Genomic DNA, 21,456 nt, shown 5'->3' on the forward strand with positions numbered 1-21,456 from the left:
GTTCCTGGTTGTGTCAGAACTCCTCAGATTCAAGCTGTCTCTGTGATCCTGTGATCCTGGGCTAGTTAGAGCACCTGTGAGTGGAGCTTCCTCTGGGTGTTGTGGACTGGCTGTGTAGCTTGCGTCCAAGGTCTGCCTCCATTTTCATCATACAGTGACCACTGAGTAATTGCGGTTTGTTTTACTTGACATTATTAAGTGTCTTGATCAGCTACCCACTCCTGTATAGTCTCTTCCTTTCCCCATCCTTCTTCTTTCTTAAGACAGTTTGAAAATAGGATATGCTGTCTGCTTTATTCACAGAAGTATCCATGCAATTCAATATATTCCTTTTTAAATTAAAAGTTTCTTACTTTTTTTTTTTCAGCACATGTTAACTATGTATTCTGACCACCTCATCTTCCAGCTTCTTAAAACTTTCTATGAACCCTCTCCATTCTGCCTCCTCTCTATAAATCTTTTCTCATTCTCATACCTGTTTGTTTTTCTTTTATTGACAATTAAGTTTAACCAGCATCAACTGTATTGTTATGGGGTTTGAACTATTCACTGAAGCCTGATGGGTTCTGTAGTAATTATCCAATTAGAGATAATTATCTTGCCTACACAAAATCTGTTAGTAACTGAGGATTCATCTGTGAAAGAGAGTCCTGTGTGTCTCCTGTCTTCAGTGGCTATTGAACAGGGCTGATCTTGGTTGGGCCTAGTATAGGTAACTATAATTAGCATTAGCCAATGACTGTCACAGTTGTATGGATAATCGAAGATGGGATTTCAAAGCCCTTCATCTTATATCATGGCTTTTACATACTTCCTGTTTAATGTCAGGCCATGTTCTCTGAGTATCCTAGAGACTGGTAAATAAAAAGTGCAAGTGATGCCGGGCATGGTGGCGCATGCCTTTAATCCCAGCACTTCGGAGGCAGAGGCAGGCGGATTTCTGAGTTCGAGGCCAGCCTGGTCTACAGAGTGAGTTCCAGGACAGCCAGGGCTATACAGAAAAACCCTGTCTTGAAAAACCAAAAAAAGAAAAAAAAAAAAAAAAAAAAAAAAAAAAAAAAAAAAAAAAGTGCAAGTGATTATTTAGAACCAAGCTCACAGTCCTTAGTAATTCTTCGCATTTTGGGCAGCTTTATCTCTTCTTCATCAGGACAGGTTTCTTGGATTAATGCTTAGGTCACTATTTTGTATGGGTATAATCATAGATATTTGGAGCACAGCTAAATGTCACCTCCTTAATGTTTCCTAGGTAAATCTGATTCCTTCCATATATATTTTACAAAAATAGCAAGTTGTGCGTGTGCGTGTGTGTATGTGTGTGCATGAGCATTCTGGTAGGAACACAAGAAAAATGAGGAAAATATCAAACTGTTTCATTCATACGATTCAAAGTTTTGGGACAAGTTTCCTCACTGGCCTTATATTATTTATCTTTCTGTTGTTATGATAAAATATGACAAGGGCAACTTATTTTTTATGGGATATTTTATATATTTACATTTCAAATGTTAACCTTTATTCTAGCTTTGCCTAAAGAAACCCCTTGTCCCATTTACCCCTCCCCTGCTTCCATTAGGATGCTCCCTGACCCATCCACCCACTCCTGCCTCCCTGCCCTGGCCTTCCCCTATACTGGGGCATCAAGCCTTGACATGACTAAGGGCCTCTTGTCCCATTGATGCCCGACTAGGCCATCCTCTGCTACATATTCAACTGGAGCCTTGCGTCTCTCCATGTGTACTCTCTGGTTGGTGGTTTACTCCTGGGTGTTATGGTTGGTTGATATTTTGGTTCTTCCTATGGGGTTGCAAACCCCTTCAGATCCTATAGTCATTAGCAACTTATAGAAGGAGGAGTTTATCAGGTCTATAGTACCAGAAGAGTAAGAGCCTATTGTTATACAAAAACCTGGCAATAGGCAGGTATGGCATTCAGAGTAGAGGCTGAGGAGGACACACATCTTTAATGTTAAACACTAAATTGCAAACTAAAAGTGGAGTGTGATTATTATTTCTCAAATCTTACCCAAACTGATATCCTTCCACCAGCAAAGTTATACCTCTGACACCTCCTCACACAATTAAATCAATTGAGAACACAACATACAATGTCCAAACCTGTGGAGGATATTTCTCCTTCAAACCACCATAATGCTGAACTTCACTAGATGAACAAACCAATGTGTTATTTCAAAATGAACAGTAAATGAAAGAGTTTACAAAGGTCAAAAGTAAAAGCATTTGTGCTAAAAACTAATCAATCCAGTATCAGACTATAACACAGAATGTTAGACGATGATGCCTGAGTTCCCACTGGGGCACATAAATAAGTGTATGAATTGGTGAATGGTCAAGCAAAGAATGAAATACCAAGAATAGATAAATATCTCCTATAAAAATGTATAAAGTATCAGCACAGAATTTCTTCACTGAACATGCAGAATTTAATCTTTCTTGATTTTGGACATTTTTGTGTTTGAACTCAAAATAGGAAATGATACAAAAGGAGAACCGAAGTAACTTCACAATAGAGAACTACGTGATAAACCCAAATAAACAATTGATATCAAAACTATAAGCTACTCTGTGAGCTCCAAGCACATGAAGAAATGAGAACAACTCTTAAGTTCTGTGTCTTGTTCACTCTACCTCTACGCCACTGTAGCCATGAGAAATGCAGGAGGGAAATCTCAGTTGAGGTTCATGGACTGTGTTGTATACACATGAGTATTATGTTTCAAAGCTTTTCGTGATAGGTAAAAACAAGAGAAGTCTAAAAAACTACACTCACCATAGGAAGCTCCTAAAGACAATGTGGTACCCAGGTATGAAAAAAAAATGAAATTGGAAAAAGTGTAAATCAAGGTTTGTAACTTAAGTTCTGTTTGCTGCAATCTATAAGAAGTTGAGTCCAGGGAACCTTTATAAGTTGTTAAAGAGATAGTCAATTCTTATGTTAATGAGAGAGTAAAATTTCCGTTGGGTTTCTATAAACTTCCCATCTTCTTTTGACAAGTTTTAATTAAATAGAATTTACAAATACATACATGTTGAACAATAGTGGACATTCATATTTTGTTTGTTCTTGTATTCTAGCTCAAATACCTGATGGTCCATTGTCCTGAGGATTATAATGAAACTGGGACACAATAGAAGTCTGGAGTTTTGAGAGAATGGTAGCCTTTATAAAGGTAGGTGACACATCTTATCAATAATGCCTGTCTTTGAGCTCAAAAAAAAAAAAATTCAAAGAACAAACTCCATAACAAACTTGAAATATTATTTTATAACTGTTATTAATTTTTACTTTACTGGAAACTAAAGTTTCTATAAATAGAAGTTCATTCTAGATCATAAAATCATATAAAGCTTAAGGAATATTTTCTTTTCCCAAGGAGTCAATTTATTTATTTATTTATTTATTTATTTATTTATTTATTTATTATGTTTTCCTCAGACCTTTTAAATTAACATGTAGATTTGAGAAAGCCTAAATGTCTTTTTCCTATCATCTCTTTAATGATATTTTTTTCTACTCTTTCATAATTGCTGATATTATTTGTGCTCAGTCACATGTGTCTCATTTTGATGGCAAATATAAGATGAAGATGTTGCATGTGCAGAGAGAAAACAACAAACTTTCTCATCTTAATTTTATTACTACTCATCCAGGTTCAATTGCTTCTTTTTCGCTGACAACTCTTGGGTGCTTCTCACTGTGATGACAGGCATCTACATCCTGGTATTCAAAGACTTATTTATCTTGCCTGGCCACAGTGATTAAAATGTTTCAGTTAACACTTTTCATCTGGTAATGATAGAATCTGTTCTTAGTTGTAGTCAAAACAGCTGTGATATTCTCTGTACCTGATCAGTTATTGATTAAGATTAACCATTACTGTGAAATCTCAGAAAAAAATTTCTTTTTCAGTAAGAAAACTTAAAAGACAAATGATTTTCTAAACTCATGTGTCTTTATGGGTCTTGCTATGATATTTGTAAAAATTCTCTATATATGCCTGGATTTCATAAATATAAAACTGAAGACATTATTTTTACTGTTTCTTTTGTGAAATTAACTCATTCAAACCATAATTGACCTCAACTTAATTCTGTAATATTATTGTGTAATTCCAACTGTCAGTTTAAGTAAAAATTATGTGTATTCTGATAAAATTTTCAAATAAGATAAATTTTGAAAGGAAACTAATTATTTTTATGTCACAAGTCTGATTCCCTGTTCCATTTGTTCCTTTATGTTTCTATTAGGAGTTGTAATCAAAATTTAAAATTTCTAGTTCAGAAGTAGCTTATCTTGACATTGTAAAATCTGGATTGATCAAAGATCAGATTCATTCTTACATTTTATTCATGGCTAATTTAATCATTATTATGTATTATACATATAATAATATAGAGGAATATTTCTAATTAACACCTGTCATTGGCAAGTTGCTTTCTTAAGAAACCTATGATTACTTCAACCTAGATATGTTATATGATATAAATATAATTTTTAATACTAACTCATTCTAAAATAATTATTGATATTTACTTGTAATAATACACATAAAATCCAAGGTAACTCAAAATTAGGCAAGTGTTTTATAACTAAATGACATGAAAACATTCAATTTAAAAATGAATGTAACTTTTTCTTTATGTCTTTATATGACTTTAATACATCCATAGTCCCAAATTAATGAAGAGAAACATAATCTTATCACGAGTCCTCTGTTTCCTTTTGTTTTATAACTGAATTTATAACAAAGAATAAAGGGAAGTTCATAATTATTTAGTATTGAATATTTTGAAGATCTCAGCCTGATAAAAGACAAAGAAATCAAGATATTCAATTCTCATTAGTGAGAGTAAGTTTCACACTCTTTTAGACATTCAAAGAAAATATTTTGACATTGTTTCTTCTTATTGTTTTCATAAAATTCATCTATGATAGTTGGATTGAAAGTTACCTACCTAGAATAAAATTAGGAAATAATGTGTAAGACTACTAAAACTATTGCTGTATAAAATTGTCCTTATGAATAAGAATGTTGCAGAGAGTTATTTTAATTTCAAATAGAAAATAAATGAGGTCCATTTAAGTTCAATAATCTCATTACTATTGAACAAGAAGAAAATGTTAACTTCTATAACATTTTGGAAAACATATTAAACAACAATGTTCAGAGAGTTCTCTGAAATATGCATTGTCATCTTTTAGGTAACCATATTTATTACAGATTATTTAAAATGGGAAATAAGGAATTTGTGTCCAGTAAACATTTACCCATTTTGATGTTTACCTTTTAAATGGATATTAAGTATAATAAAACTTGGCAAATAAATCCAGAACAGTAGATAGTGGAAATCAGAGAAAGAAATCTAAAATGTGTGTAGGCTTTGAGTTCCTGTTCTACAGAAGATGATTTTGTTGTTGATTCTTTTTGTACAAAGGATAGAAAAAAAAAACCTGGACAGAGTTTTGGTTATGGGATTTTGGGGAAGCAGATTACTATGATAATTGTTTAATAATTTCGTTGCTGTATATCAGTTTCTGATTTTTAAACATCTGAGTTTACTGAGTTTAATTTTGTTCCTGTGCATCCTTTATGCATTTTAAAGACAATTGCTTACTCATACATTTATTTTCAGTATACTAATGTAGAAGAATTTAAAATGATTCAGGATTAAGATTGTAATTTTTTTTTTTTTACATTTTAAAGATGAGGAGACAGAGTAGAGAAAAAATTAATGTTTGCAATATGAGCTATTGGCAGACTCAGAAATAAACAGATATAAGAGCTGTCTTTAGAGAGAGAGAAAACAGTAAGTCTTTAGAGCATTGTCTTGAGTGGAAGGTCCTGACCCTCAGGAAACACTAGCTCTGAGCTGATGATGAGGTGAAACACAGGCTGATGGAGAGAGCAAGCAGCAGGCTTGCTCAGCTGGAGTCAGGAGGACATTTCTGGTTTCTGCTCACAGAATCCTGCTGACTTAACAGCTGGGGCTCAAAAAATGATTCACATAACCTTAATATTAAATGCACTCTATAAGAAATAAGTAGAAATCAACTTGTAAACTGTTAGTACCATATCCTCAGATAGCATTTTCTTTGACTTGTAATTAGCAGATCTGAAGAAAATAAATGGAGAGATGTTTCTAATTCAGGGATTGTCAAAGATTAACAATTTTAGACGTGCCTATTAGGGTTTCAAAATGGACTTGTCATTGGGAGTTATGATTCATCAGCTACAGAGATTAACAAGAACCAAAAAGTCAAGGAAATGCAGAGTCAATTGGTTATTTCAAACTGTCTCCTGCCAGACTTCTTATTGTAAAGAAAGATATTCCTATTCCTCTCCATGACTACAAAATTTGAGGAATACTAAAGCAAGTTCACTATGAGAAATATCAACATGAAAACTTCTGCAAAAGTTCTTTAATTTTTCACTTTTTTTCATGTATTTGTTCAATTTTAAATTTTATAGGGCGTAGTACAGAATTGAAATATTCAACACTGACAGATCAAGGGTCATTTCCATGGATTTCATCCCATGGAACATATTTTAAATTAGTCTGAAATGTCACCCTCCTCTGTAAGCCCTATAATACTTTCCTTTCAATAAAGGTAAGTACACAGAAAAAGTGATAGTTTTTGTTTTTCTTATATCCTTACAGCCGTCCTGGTTATATGCAGCTTTGATATTATATGGCAAGTCACAAGTCTAGAGCCCCGTGCTAGCACTTTGGTTAGCTAGCACTACCTCAGTCCATAAGCTGTGAGCACATATAGATTCTTCTAATGAAAAAGCTACTGCAGGCGAGATGAAGAGAATGCTTGGTTATGGTCTGTGGAACAACAATCCATAATTTACTTTGCAGATGTCTGTGTAATTTAAGCAGCAGGCTGAACAACTGCACAGTTGTAACTGCTCTAGGGAAGGGATATCAAGAGGCTCATAAATCATGGTGAGGATTAAAAGCAATGAGCATTCATCTTCTTAACCCTGGAATGCAATATGGAGAAGCCAAGTATCATAACACACACAGAGCAGCACTCGTTTTTTACAGGGAGAGAAAGTGTAGAAGTTAAGACTTCTCTCAATTACCATTGACCTCCTGATTTGCAAGTCAGCAGAACATGATTCTAAAGTTGATTAAAAAGAGACCTCCTATACACTAAATTAAATTAAATAAGCAGTAAAGTATATTTCCAGTCACTAGTAAGCCTAGCAAAACCATAGAGAATTGTTAATAAATTCTTTAGTTCAAATTCATTTCTTCTTCGACAATGTATAGAAAAATGCCTTCAAAATGCCTAATCCTTATAGACCGTTGTGTTGAAAAGAGTAATTTTAAGTTGTGAAATTTCATGAGGAAATCCTAATGCAAGAATACTCTAGGGAAGGTGATTCAGGCAGCTGGCTCTCTCCTGTAACATTTAGGAAATAAATGGTCCTTTACTAATTGTTTATATTTGAAAAATTATTCTAATCAAGTATCTTTCGATATAAGTGAAAGAATCCTAAATAAGAAAATTTCATTTTCTTTTGAAGTTCCAAAGCTTAATCAAATTTGAAAGGTTTTGAAAACTTATACTTTGCTAATTCTTCTGCTATACATTTAAATTAAGTTCATTGTACAATTGAACTTCCTAATCATATAAAAGTATACTGATAGACAAGAAGAATAATTTGACTGTTATGGAACAAGTATTTTGAAACTGTTTAACTGTTTTACAGATATGAAGAAATTTTATTTCAATCTATCTAGTTTAAATCAAAATATTCCATATGCCTTTTTGTTTGTTTGTTTTTTGTTTTTCGAGACAGGGTTTCTCTATATACCCCTGGCTATCCTGGAACTCAGTCTGTAGACCAGGCTGGTCTCAAACTCAGAACTCTGCCTCCCATGTGCTGGGATTAAAGGCGTACACCATCACTGCTCAGCCCATATTGCAATTCTTACCTGTTACAGTGAGAAGTAAATGATTCTGACTGGCAGTTATTTATACACACACATACACACACATATTTATATATGATGTCCTATATTTCATGTTTATATTTTAAAAGGACTGATTTTGCTATTACAAAGTCATACTGCCCCTTTTTGATTACGGAATAATAAAATACCAAATATGATCATTTGGGTGACATCCACACTAATGTACACCTATTACATCTCTCATGCTGGGGCTCTCCATTTTAAGGAGAGAAGGCTAAACTCTTGTTCTTTGTACATTTTTGCTGTTGCTTTTTCTTCCTGTGGAATAATGATTTAGCATTCTTAGATTGATAAAGACCCAGACTATTATGCTGTTGGCCTTGTAAATATTTGTGTCTTTTTCTGTTTTTGAACATGAATGACATTATTAATTTTTATTCTAGAGAACTAAGGGTAAGATAAAAGCAATGCAGTATATTAAGAGGGAAAGTAAATTTATTGCTTATATTTGAAGAATAAAAATATGGAAAAATTAATTGACTTCATAGTTATATCTCTAACTGTAAATGCACGGGAGGGTCACAAAATATTAGAAATAATAGACTGCCATCAAAAAAGGCAAAATGTTTGTCTCTGTGATCACATTGAAATGATTGATAATAAGCAAATTTAAATTGATTTCATTATTTTATAATGCATATATAAAACTTTAGATTGCACCTCACTAACATGTAATATTATCATCCATCAATTTAAATTAACAATTGAAAAATGAATATATGTAAGAGATAATGTGTATTTAAATATAATTATCATACTTTTTTCCTATATTGGTTATATCTTTTTTATTCTTTGATATATTTACAAAAGTATACAAGCTTTCTTGAAAATGACATCTAAAGAGAGGCTTCCTGACAAACTCCCAGCAGAAACCTCCACAACATTGTTATTTCCTTTATAATAAAGTGTCTTTTTCTTTTCTTCTATTTCTTTTTTAAATTTTTTTAATCTTATTTTTTATAGTCGAATTGCTATGCCCTTTCCAGTCGGCCCTCTGACAGTTCCTCATGCCCTTCCTCTTTCCCCATCTCAGGCCTCCACACTCCCTGAGACCTCAAGTCCCTGAAGGGATGGCTGTGGCTTCTTTCATTGAGGCTAGACCCCGCCATCCTGTGCTTAATGAAGTTAGTGATAACACAAGCAAATAATCAGCTCTCCTGAATATTTTCTTTACATTTTCTCTATCCTACAGGAAGTATTCACACTCATGAGAACGTATACTTAAGTACAGACAAATGAATTAACTTACTCAAGAGTAAATTTATCCCAGTCTTTGTATTAGCTGTGGCATAGGTTATTCTGAGTTATGAATTAATTATTAAAGATTATTAATCATACCAGTTCATTCACTATAGTGTGTGGACTTAACAGATTATAGTAATGAGTATATATGTACCTATAGATATATATATATGTGTGTAAAAGTAATTGATGAGGTAAGAGCCAAGTTGAAGGAGAGTCGGAAGGAATATAGTAGAAGGTTTGGAGAGAAGAGAGGGAAGGGATAAACATTTTAATTAAAATACAATATCAAAAATAAAAAATAAATAAAAAATGACATGGTTGACAATAAAATTATTTATAGATTAACAATTATAGAAAACAACTTACAGAACATGTGTCTGCACTGCCAGGAACATTTTGTAACTACAGATGGAAGGGAAAATAGTATGCTACTTTTCAAACCGTGAAATTATATTTAGATAAAATTTATTCCCAGTCAAGTAACTCTCAATATATTTTAAAGGGAATCATGGTTTGCTTTCTATTACTAGGATAAAACACCATGACCAAAAGCAGTTTGGGAAGGGGAGGGTTGATTTGGCTTATATACCCAGATCATGATATGTAGTTGAGGGAAGTTCACACAGAAATTCAAATATGGCAGGACATGGAAGTAGGAACTGAAGCAGACAGCATGAAGGTGCCTATGCGTATTGCCTTCATCTGTTTGGTTACTTATATATCCAAGGAGCAGTGATGGTGCTGCCCCCAGCTGATGAGCAATCCCATGTCAATCATCAATCACGGAAATGCTGGATAGGCTTACCTATACATCCAGATGTTGGTGAATTTTCTTAACAGAAAAGGAAAAAGTAGGAAGGTAAGGACATCAGAGTACAAAGTTAAAAGGGAAGTCAATTTTGAGTAATCAGCTCATGGCATATTTGATATGTACAGAGGCCAGCAGGCAGATCAGAGTGCCCAGGTTAGAGAGAATATGGGAGAGTTGTAAGGGATGGACAATGGGCATTTCAGACAAGTAGATGGAGTTTGCTTTTTTGAGGCATTATGGACATTGCTAAAGGACTCCATTATTTGGGAACCATTTAACTCCTTCTAATTACCTTGCAGGGCAACAGAGGTGAGGTAGAAATTTTTGCTTACAGGAGTCCTGACCAGACAGGTAAGATATGACACTAGCTGGAAACTAGAAGACTAATGATAAAAAGCAAGGAGACAGACAAAATAATCATATCATGAAAATGATGTGGGCTGTGAAGCCATTCCGAGAGGAATAAGCTTGGTTTTGTTGAAAGCTGAGGGTATAAAATCTGGTTTGCCTTTAAACAAATAAGAAAAAAAATATTGACTAGGCACATAGTCATATACAATAGAAAGATGATTTTTTTCCTGGTATATAAATTATATTTAATTGACCTTAATTCAGCAGCTTGTCAAACCATATTCTATATATGTCGCACATTATTCTCAGCTTCTTACAGGTAGTAATTCATTAAGCAAATCACCCTATGGCCTGTGTGAGACAGGCACTGTTTTACTAAACTCATTGTGTGGATGAAGAGTGCTAAGGTGAAAGGATATAGGATCATTCTCTAAGATTACACACCTGGGAAGTAGAAGAATGGACAGAGGCCCAAGCACATGACCCGAGAAACTTGTCACATGAATTTCTTACAAATGGAATTTAGCAGACAAAGCCATGAATTTGGTTGATTATACTGACAAGAACATGATACAAGAGTGAGGAAAAGTTCAGTGAGAACACTGTGGGTAGCCTCAACCATCATGGAGGCCAATGATTGGAAATAATTTTTGGAGAAGCATTTGGTTAGTTTTCCACATTTTAAAGAAAATATGACATAATTATCCCTACCCAAATATGTGTCCACACAACTGCAAATTTTAACACGTATTTCCATGACCAAGGTTATATTTCACTGACATGAGACTCAGTGAGATGTAGCCTTTCATCAGTTTCTCTAGAGCATGGTCATTGAGTTTTTAAAATTGCAAATTAACGTCACAAAAGATTCAAAAGTCATGTGCACCAGGAGGAAGTGGCCTACCAAGTCAACTAGTCAGGGCTCACACAGGCTCATGGGAAATGAAATAGCAAGCATGGGCCTGTATCAGGTCCTCTGAATACATGCTATGTCCGTTAGCTTGGTTTTTGGGGGGACTCCTAACAGTGGAAGTGGGTTTACATTGACTCTTTGCCTAGACTTGGAACTCTTTTCCTCCTATTGCTTTGCCTTGGCCAGCCTGTATGAGAACCTTTGCTTTGTCTTACTGTATCTTGTTTTGTTGTTTTGGCTGGTATGTTGGGGACCTGCTATTTTCTGACGAGGAAACAGAGGAGGTTGGATATGCAGAATAGGGGAGGTGGAGGGAGTTTGGAGGAGCAGAGGGAGGGAATACTGTGCTTAGGATGTATCTTGTAAGAGAAGAATCCATTTTTAATTTACAAAAGAAAAAACCTAATTTATTGTTAGTGACATAACATATTTTACAATAGAATCTGAGGAGTTTCATGGATTTTACAAATTGCATCAGCCAGGGTTTTTATTTGGATCACTGAATACAAGGATTGGTTTTTCCCAGTGACCTATATTCCCATTCCATTAAACAAGTTATTAGTAGTGTGACTTGGGGCTCTTCATTCACAATGCAGAACACTGTTGGTCTGGAATAGCATGAACCCTACAGGATTATTTTAAGAATTAGATGAGTAAATCTTTTCTGAGTTCAGCTTGTGTGTGTCTATGTGTGTTTGTGCATGTGAAGGCAATACCCATGGATGCTACAAAAGTATGATGGATCTCTGAGAACTAAAGGAACAGGGAATTTTGAGCCACCCAGTGTACATGATAGGTAACAAACTCAAGCTCTCAGCAAGAACAATAAATGGTCAGAACTGCTTAGCAATTTCTTCAGCCCCTGTACTTCTAATTTTTAAATACATAGTAGAGCACTTGGCCTTTGATGGACTAGGATACATATTTTTTAAAAAATTAGAGATTTTTTTCTCAGTTTTCCTCTGGAAATTGAAGTAGTGAAATGCTTTCCTACTCTTTTGTCTCAGTTTTGAGAATCAGCAGATGCTCCCACAGTTCAAATCAGCTAATTCAAATTGCAGGGATTTATGGGGTTTCAAATTCAGATTACAGTTATTTTTCTAGGTTCCACTACACTCTTAATGGGACTTGAGTTTGTGCCATCTTCATAACTGCTTCTTCATTTCTATTAATGAAATGTCCTAAACAATCAATTACTTGACATATATGCTTCTGTGTTTATATGATATATATATGTATGTCCAAACCTGCCATATATATTTTACATTCATATTTCATTAAAGTCTTCCCTCCTTTATAGATGATGCTACTTAAATTGGACAGATATAAGATTGTTGGATGTAATAACATATTCTCTGAAACACGTATCTTTCCTAGGAATCAAATTCACATATTGAAAGTGTTATCATTTTCTCACTTTTATCTATAAATCTTCCACACTTGAATAGCTAACTTAGAAAACTGATGCAGAATTTTACTTATCACTTTTAAAGGATATTTCTTCGAAGAGTTGTATGTTTTTGCGTTCTTTTTTTTCTTTCTTTTTTTTTTTTTTTTTCTGTATTGGAGACAGATGGAGAACTTTTTTCCTTAAGCATGATATTCATTCTGTTTCTTTTCATGTTCTTAGAAATCTATTCTCTTGCCTCAAGGGATGTCTGCCTTCTAAGCACAATCTGAAAGTAGATAGAAAGCATATGTTCTATGCAAGCATCAAAATATAGGCGAGCTATTTCTTCATTGTGCAGAAGGGAGCTTCCTTCTTATATCTGGTATACATTCAGCAGTGCAAGAGGCTGTGCTGTGATCTTTTGGCACCTATCACTGCAGTTTCTTTCAAAATGATAAAAGTATTCTTCAAGAAACTGACTATTGACTCACATCACAAATTGTTCTGTCGCCTCCAAGAGTCCTCTTGAGTTTACAGAAATCCAGAAGTAAATTCTAGTGAAATATTTAACCAGAACTTCCACATGCTGCAAAGATAGCAATGAATATTTTGTTGTTGCTGCTTTATTGTCTTCAATTTAAACCAATTTTCTCAACTTTGAAAGAATAGAAAGCCTTTTATGCTACAAAACTTTTGCAGACACCATTTTTCCAAGAAGTAGAGACTTCAGTGCTCACCCTGGTTCAAACCTCTCTTTTTTCCTTTCACACTGATTTCCTTTATCCTCCAGCATCCCAGTGCAGACAGGTACAACATATTTATATCTTACATATGTCTTTCATCTTCAATCTTTTTTCCAGATACCTTTTAAACCATCTTATTTATTTATTTATTTATTTATTTATTTATTTATTTATTCATTGCTTATTTGATGTGTACTTATTTCTTCTTTATTTTGTGAAATTAAATTATGGATTTATTTCAAGGCTAATTAGCTTTATCTCAAGCATTTGTGTCCAATTGTCCATTGTATGTGAAGTTTTTCCTTTTACACTGGCTTTGCTTTCATTTAGTCTTTTTCTACACATAACACCTCAGAGGATATTTACAAGTCATACTTTTAATGGAGTGGCTTTATCACATGCCACCTGGGAAACTGTTATACATATAAAGCTTTTTGAAATATTCTGTTCATCGCAACGTACATACAATTTTTCAGGAATAGGTAAGTGTTAAAATGAGAGCTAGAACTTCTAAGTAAGGTAGAACATATTTAATCCAAAAAAGTGTTGCATTAAATACATAGAACCATCTCATAATACAGGCCTACACTTGTGTTCATCACTCAAGAGACACCATGACCTAAGCAATTCCCATACTAGAAAACATTTAATTTTGAGTTTGCTTAGAGTTTCAAAGGTTTAGTCCAATAGTATCATGGTAGGAAGCACTCTAACCTGTAGGATGGCACGGGAGCAATAGCTAAAAAAATTCATCCTGATCCATAGGTAGAGAGAGTGACTCTGGGCCTAGCATGGGATTTATTTACCTTCCTAATGTTGCCTCACTTCCTGGCAACTTTTCAGCGAGTTCTTCACCCTACCCTTCTTCCCCTTTACTTACAAGATGGTACTCCCTCACACACCCACCCACCCACCCACACTTCACCCTCCTATAGCATTCCCCCTTCCCTGGGACATCAAGTTTTTACAGGATTAAGCACATCATCCTCCACCCCTTGACTGTGGCCAGACAAGGCAGTCCTCTGCTACATATGTGCCTGGGGTCACGAACCAGCCCATGGTTGGTCACTTTGGTTGGTTGCTTAGATTCTGGGACCTCTGAGGGGTCCAGTTTAGTTGATACTATTGATCTTCCTATGAGTTTGCCATCCCCTTCAGCTCCTTCAATCCTTCTTCTAATTTCCCTTGTGATACCTGACCTCAGTCCCATGGTTGACTGTAAATACGTGCATCTGTCTCAGTCAGCTGCTGCTATAGCCTCTCAGAGGACAGCCATTCTAGGGCGCTGTCTACCAGCAAAACATGGCATCAGTAATAGTGTCAGGGTTTGGTGCCTGCACTTGGGATGGATCCCAAGTTGATCACTGGATGGCCTTTCCTTCGGTCTGTGCTCCATTTTTGCCCTTGGATTTCCTTCAGTCAGGAATAGTTCTGGGTCAAAATTGTGAAGATGAGTGTGCGGCCTCATCCCTCAAACAGGGACTATATCTATCTACTGGAGGCAAATGGATGAAACTAGAAAATATCATCCTGAGTAAGGTAACCAAGTCTCAAAAGGGCATGCATGGTATATACACACAGAAAAGTGGATATTAGCCAAAAAGTTCAAAGTACCCATGATACAACTCACAGACTGTATGAAGGAAGCTTAACAAAAAGGAATTATCCACTTGTGGATAATTCAATCTCACTTTGCAGAGGGAATTAAATAATCCCAGGAGGCAGAGGCAGAGGCCGGAAGGGATCTAGGTAGGAGAGGGGATTGGGAGGGAAAAACAAGGGGGTCAGAATCAGGTATAGGGGAGATAGAAGTCCAGAGGGCCAGGGGAATAAATGGAAATATGCAGCTACAGGTTGTGAGGTGTGGACAGGGCAGTGGAACCTCTAGAAAGTCCCAGAGACCTGGGACTTCTCAAGACTCAATGGGGATGACCTTAGCCGAAATGCCCAACAGACAGGAAGTGGAACCTGAAGAGAAATGTCTTTGAGGTGACTTCATTTGAAGTGTGATAAATTCACAGGAGATTGGATGAGACTACATGGAGAGTTATCAACAGTGATAAGAACTAGTAGATGAGGTCTACAGGTATGACATGTGATAGACTTGAAGACAAAGACACAATGTCTGCAGCTATGAAAGATAAGAATTTGTGAGAAGGTCAATTGCAACCTATTGTCATAAATACAGGCCTGCATGTCATCAATGACAACAAATCTAAATCTTTTATCTGATCAATGATTTTTTCAGACCATATTGAGTAGGCAAGTGACATGATTATGAAGCAGAACGTGACTGCTAATTTCCTAGAAAAAAAAGAAATGTTTATGTATAGAACAAGGTTATAGGAAAATATATCCAGAAATATCCAGAAATAACTAGCCATTAAAACCTAACCTCGAGAAACAAAATATTTTGGCAAACTTAACATAAGAGTATCTGGTAGATTAATGAAAAGGGAAGATTTTGTTAGCAAATGGAAAATCATTTAGTATGAATGAGTTGTTGATGTGGTGTGGCTTCTGTCAAGACTTCTGGGAAGGATAATTTGATAACACTGGTCCTGATGTTTCCTTTGCATGATTTATGGTGAGCAAAATATTTCACACTTGCACTACTTCTTTGTTCTTGCTAGTCTTGATCATGACTTCTATAGTAAAGACTGACATTAGTCAACCTATATTATTCTGTTTCTATATTTGGATCTTTTATATATAAATTAAGCTAGCATATAAATACCATCATCTGAGAACATAACTAGAGATAGAGTGTTCAAAGAAATATTAAAATAAAATGAGGTTTGAATGATTAAACCCAAATTCAAAACTACATAGCCTGTGTCTAATGAGAACAACAGCAAAAAGAAGAATGATTAAGGCACAAAGGAGTGATCTAAGATGTCACTGCAAGAAAGCAGTCACTTGCAAGCTGAGTAAAGAGGTGCAGGATGGGCCTTTGTTACAAAACAATCAGAAGAAATCAGGACTATACTTTTTCTTATCTTGGAATTCTAGCTCCTAGAATCATCATTCAAACTTCTGTGTTTCATCCACCTAACCATAGAAGTTTGCCACGGTACACATAGAAAGCCAATTCATCATCCTCATGGACTAGTGTAACACCTACAAATCATTTACATGTTTATTGGAATATAGGATTTTAAAAGCAGAAGAAAATAAGATTAAGCCATATACATTTTTCACATCCTTCCTCGTAAGAACAGATCTAGTTTCTCATGCTATGTCTTACCTACATTTGCATTAAGCAGCTAAATAATTCATAATGGGAATAGATTCCAGTAGTTGCTTGAGGTTTCTTTTGCATGTTTTTACTCTATAGAAAGAAAAATACTCATGTAATGATCATCTGCAAATTTTTATGATTACTAGTTAATAACATTCATAAATCAAAAGATTTATTCTTACAGTAGAAATTTTCTTCTTTTTCTTTTTCTTATTCTTCTTCTTCTTCTTCTTCTTATTATTATTATTATTATTATTATTATCCATCTCATTATTATTATTTTCAATACTTTTTCTTTGTTCTGTTCTCAGACTTGTATATTAGTGTGTGAGTTCATCTCATAATATAAGTTAATTGTGATCATTTTAAGAACAAGAAAATGCTTTCAGCACATTAGACAAAAGAGCACATTTTTAATAGGGCAAAACAGATTTATGTCACAATCAAAATTTACAGGACAATGTACAAGAATATAAACAAAGTATAGTTTATCTCTTCATTGCATCCAGTTTCCACTTTCATTTTCTAGTGTGATGTTTTTCCCCCTCTGGTAATTGATACTTATAAAATAGTGTACTGTAAAAATATCAAAATTCTGTGATTTCATACAATTTCAAATATATTTAAGACTAAAATTATACATAATACATTTATAATTATTGTTCCCAACATTAAGATTTTACTTACCAGAATAAGTGAAAGTGTATGACTTAACATATATGAGTATATCATTAGTGTCTAGGATTTAAAATTATCATGTTGCAGAAGTAGATGTGAAGACACACATTGTCACAGTAGAGGACATGAATTCACAGTTTCTCAGAGACACAAATTTTATCAAAAAAGACAAAGCCAAATGGAGGAAATGTGTGAATCAAACCCATACTAGAGGGGAAAAAAGAAATATACGCAAAGGACTATTCATGGGAATGGTTACTTGTGGTCTCAACAAGAGAAATAGGTGAGATTATGTGTTTAGAACTGGTTCAGTTGAATAAATATAATAGATTCTGTCCTTAATTAACTGATAACTTGCCTCTAGAGTTAGGACAGATGAACAGTGACTCATAATCTGAGGTCCAGTAAGAAACTAGTTAATGTGTGTTCTCTGAATTGGTGAGTTTAGTTAGGAAAGATACACATCCACTTAACCCTTGAGGTGCTCAGGAATTAGCAAGATATGTGAATGGTCATCCTCCATGGTCATTGAATCCTTATGATGTAACTGTTTCAGAATATACAAAATAAAATCCATACATAATGTGATTAATTTGCATAAATTTTAATTTACAAATGTTATAATTAGGAGGCTGGAGAGATGGCTCAGTGGTTAAGAGTATCAACTGTTCTTCCAGAGGTCCTGAGTTCAATTCCCAGCAACCACATGGTGGCTCACAACCATCTGTAATGGGGTCTGGTGCACTCTTCTGGTGTGTCTGAAGAGAGCAATGGTGGTGTACTCATATACATAAAATAAATAAATGTAATTAAAATGTTGTTTTTTATGGTTATTACATACATTAAATGTTATACTTAAATAAGAGTATGTTAAGTTAACCCCCAAGGAAATTAAAAAAACATACAGAGTAAATTGATAAAAGGATATTCATCATTTAGATTGTTAAGTTATTTTGATGAATAATTTAAGATAAATGGAGAACCAGATAAAGAATATTGTTAGGTTTTATATGATGACTTACTGAGCTGTCACTTTCAATAGATTTCTATATCAGATGTGTCAAATCCTGTTACAGGAGACCACTGCAATTTTACATTCTGTTTTACAAAATACTCTCATCTGGGCTCATACCATTCTCAATTGTAGACTATGATGTACAAGTTTCCTTTTGCAATTATTATTTTACCCTTATGAATTTTTATAACAAAATAAGTTATTGAAATCAAATGACATCCTATAAGACATGTTGCATATGAAATAAATATAACTAGCCAAACATAGTATTTTCTTAAATATGAAACTCTAGCATATAGGATTATCTGCTCCTATTAACCCTTGTTCTTAGGTTCTGCTTTCATCTTTTTGCTGGATAGTGCCAGCCATGTGTTGGTAGGACCTTCTCAGTTACATTCATAGGGAAGTTACCCGTCACAGAGTCACAAAGGTATTCTTATTAATTGGCTTCAAATTGAACCAAGTGTGAGGTACTCCCATGGATCTCTGCATCAACCTTAATGCTTCTGTAGGTGCTCAGGATTACTGACCCTAAAGAAAGCACAGCTTGATGGCTTTGATGCTGGTCCTGTATTGTAACAGCTTCATTAAGACTTAATAATCCTTGATAGCCTCTTTCAGTCCTTGCATACTTCACTGACTATACATTGCCCATTCCATGACTCCATGTTTCACTTGCTTTAGAGTTTTAAAATTTTGTTACCTGGTACATTCATTCGAAAGATTTTAACACTGTGTAATGACATGATTAACGTTTTACCTCTTTATCTTTGTCTCTACTGCTTTTCAGAGTCATTGTAATTAAGTCATCTCTTATAAGGAAATTATTTACCTGAGTACCTGTTTAGAGTTTGAGAGGTTTAGTGCATTATTATCATGTTGAGCAACATGGGCAGTGTGGAGGCAGGCACTGGAGCAGTGGCTGAGAACTTTACATGCTGGTCCATAAAGAGAAGGGGACTTGGCCTGGAAATTGCTTTTGAAATCTTATGTCTACCTCTAGTTACAGACTTCCTCCAGTAGTGCCACACCTAATTCTACTCAAAGATATTGAATTTGGGGTATTGGGAAAGCCTTCTAGGGTTATCTTGATTATAACCCTATCATCAATACATGACACCCATATCTTGACTATAAAGAATTATCAGAAGTGCTTCCTGACATCAGCCTGATATTGGTGTCACCTGAGAAGATCTGCCAGAGCCTTACTGATACAGATAAGGATGCTTACATTCAATCATTGAACAGAGTGCTGGGACCCCAGTGGAGGAGTTAGGGGAAGGACTGAAGAAGCTGAAGGAGTTTGAAATCCCATAGGAAGAACAACAATATCAACAACCAGACCCTCTCCCCCAGAGCTCCCAGGAACTAAACACCAACCAAACAATACACATGGAGGAACCCATGGCTCCAGCTGCATATGTAGTAGAGGATGGCCTTATATGGCATCAATGAGAGAGAAGGTCCTTAGTCCTGTGACAGTTTGATGCTTCAGCATAGAGCAATGCTATGGTGGTGATGTGGGAGTGGGTGGGTGGGTTGGGGAGTACCCTCATAGAAACAGAGGGTGGGATAGGAACTTTTCAGAGGAGAAACCGGGAAAGGGGATAACATTTGAAATGTAAATAAATAAAATAACCAATAAATTTTTATTAAAAAACAGTATCCTGCCTATTGTATTGGCAGAATTTAGAACAGATTTTTTCAGTGATTGGATCAGTGGTTTTCAACTATTTTAATGCTGTGAACATTTAATACAGTTTCTCATGTTGTGCTCCACAACCATAAAATTATTTTTTGCTATCTTATAATTGTAATTTTGATACTGTTATATATGATAACATAAAATCTGTGTTTCCTGATGGTCTTAGGTGCTCCCTGTGAAAGGACTTCTCTACAATCAAAGGTTGAGAACCACTGGATTAGCTTTTCAATAATGGTTATTGAGAGATTAATCAAATATCTTGGTGTTTATTTTAGTTCCCTTGGTCAGCTAAACTTTGTTTTTCTAACAAGATTGTAAAATCTGAGACAAATGTAATTTTAAATGTATTTATTGTTCATCTTCTTCCATAGGAAATAATTATGAAATCATTAAGAAATGTGGATATGTATATATATATATACACACTGATATATATATATCAGTAATTACATATATATACATATATAAATGATACATATAGGATAGTCTCAATCAAAAGTATTAACCCTTTTCAAATATTTTTCTTTATGTTTATATTCACTTTTATAGCTATAATAACTATTCAAAAATCTTTAATCCATCTCATATTTATAATGAAGAAAATAGAATACATTTTGTTTAAACATGCCTTCCCATATCCTTCTGAAAATCACTGGATCATTCTTACTGAAAATTTAGTAAGGCATCAGCAAAACAAATGAAGCATTAAGTTGTCAGAGGGTGTCCATCACTGTGAGAACATCCTGGCCATGTGAGTAAGTTAACAGCATTAGTGTGGACATTTTATGATGGGTATATATCAGTTAATCATCTTACAAGGTGAATGGGATTTGTTGGGATAACATGAGACATATCTACTATGTAGTAGAAATTTAATGACATAGAAGCAGAGCATATGAAGGGAAGGAAAAAAAAAGCCCACAAGGCAAGTTGAAAGAAAAGTGCTGCATACTGTAATGTCTTGAAAAACACAAATCCAGTTCTTATATAGAAAATATTAAGTTTGCTTTCCAAAATGTTTGCCTTCTGTTTTAGCTAGATTTGCTATGTGTCAAGGCTTCTTGAATGGTTTATCAATTCAGGTTGAAAGTTTGTACTTTTTACAATAGTTGTAGGAAAGTTACATTTAAAATTAAATGAGCATCCAAGTGGATCAGGGACCTCCACATCAAAGCAGATACATTGAAACTAATAGAAGAGAAAGTGGGTAAGAACCTCGAGCAAATAGGCAGGGGAAAATTTCCTGAAGAGAACACCAATAGCTTCTGTTCTAAGATCAAGAATTGCCAAATGGAACCTCATAAAGTTGCAAAGCTTCTGTAAGGCAAAAGACACTGTCAATAGGACAAAACGGC

General features: G+C 34.7%; 1 protein-coding gene across 1 annotated transcript in view; it reads left to right on the forward strand.

Annotated features, from left to right (window-relative positions):
* The window catches only part of Cdh12 (cadherin 12), a 1,081,833-nt gene that overhangs the window by 357,776 nt on the left and 702,601 nt on the right, over positions 1 to 21,456 (forward strand). The window contains exon 2 of the mRNA XM_031359979.1: positions 3,096 to 3,190. The gene's annotated coding sequence lies outside the window, so the exon portion shown is untranslated. The remainder of the gene's footprint in view (positions 1 to 3,095; positions 3,191 to 21,456) is intronic.

Source organism: Mastomys coucha, unplaced genomic scaffold (assembly GCF_008632895.1).
Source record: "Mastomys coucha isolate ucsf_1 unplaced genomic scaffold, UCSF_Mcou_1 pScaffold8, whole genome shotgun sequence".
NCBI classification, from domain to species: domain Eukaryota; kingdom Metazoa; phylum Chordata; class Mammalia; order Rodentia; family Muridae; genus Mastomys; species Mastomys coucha.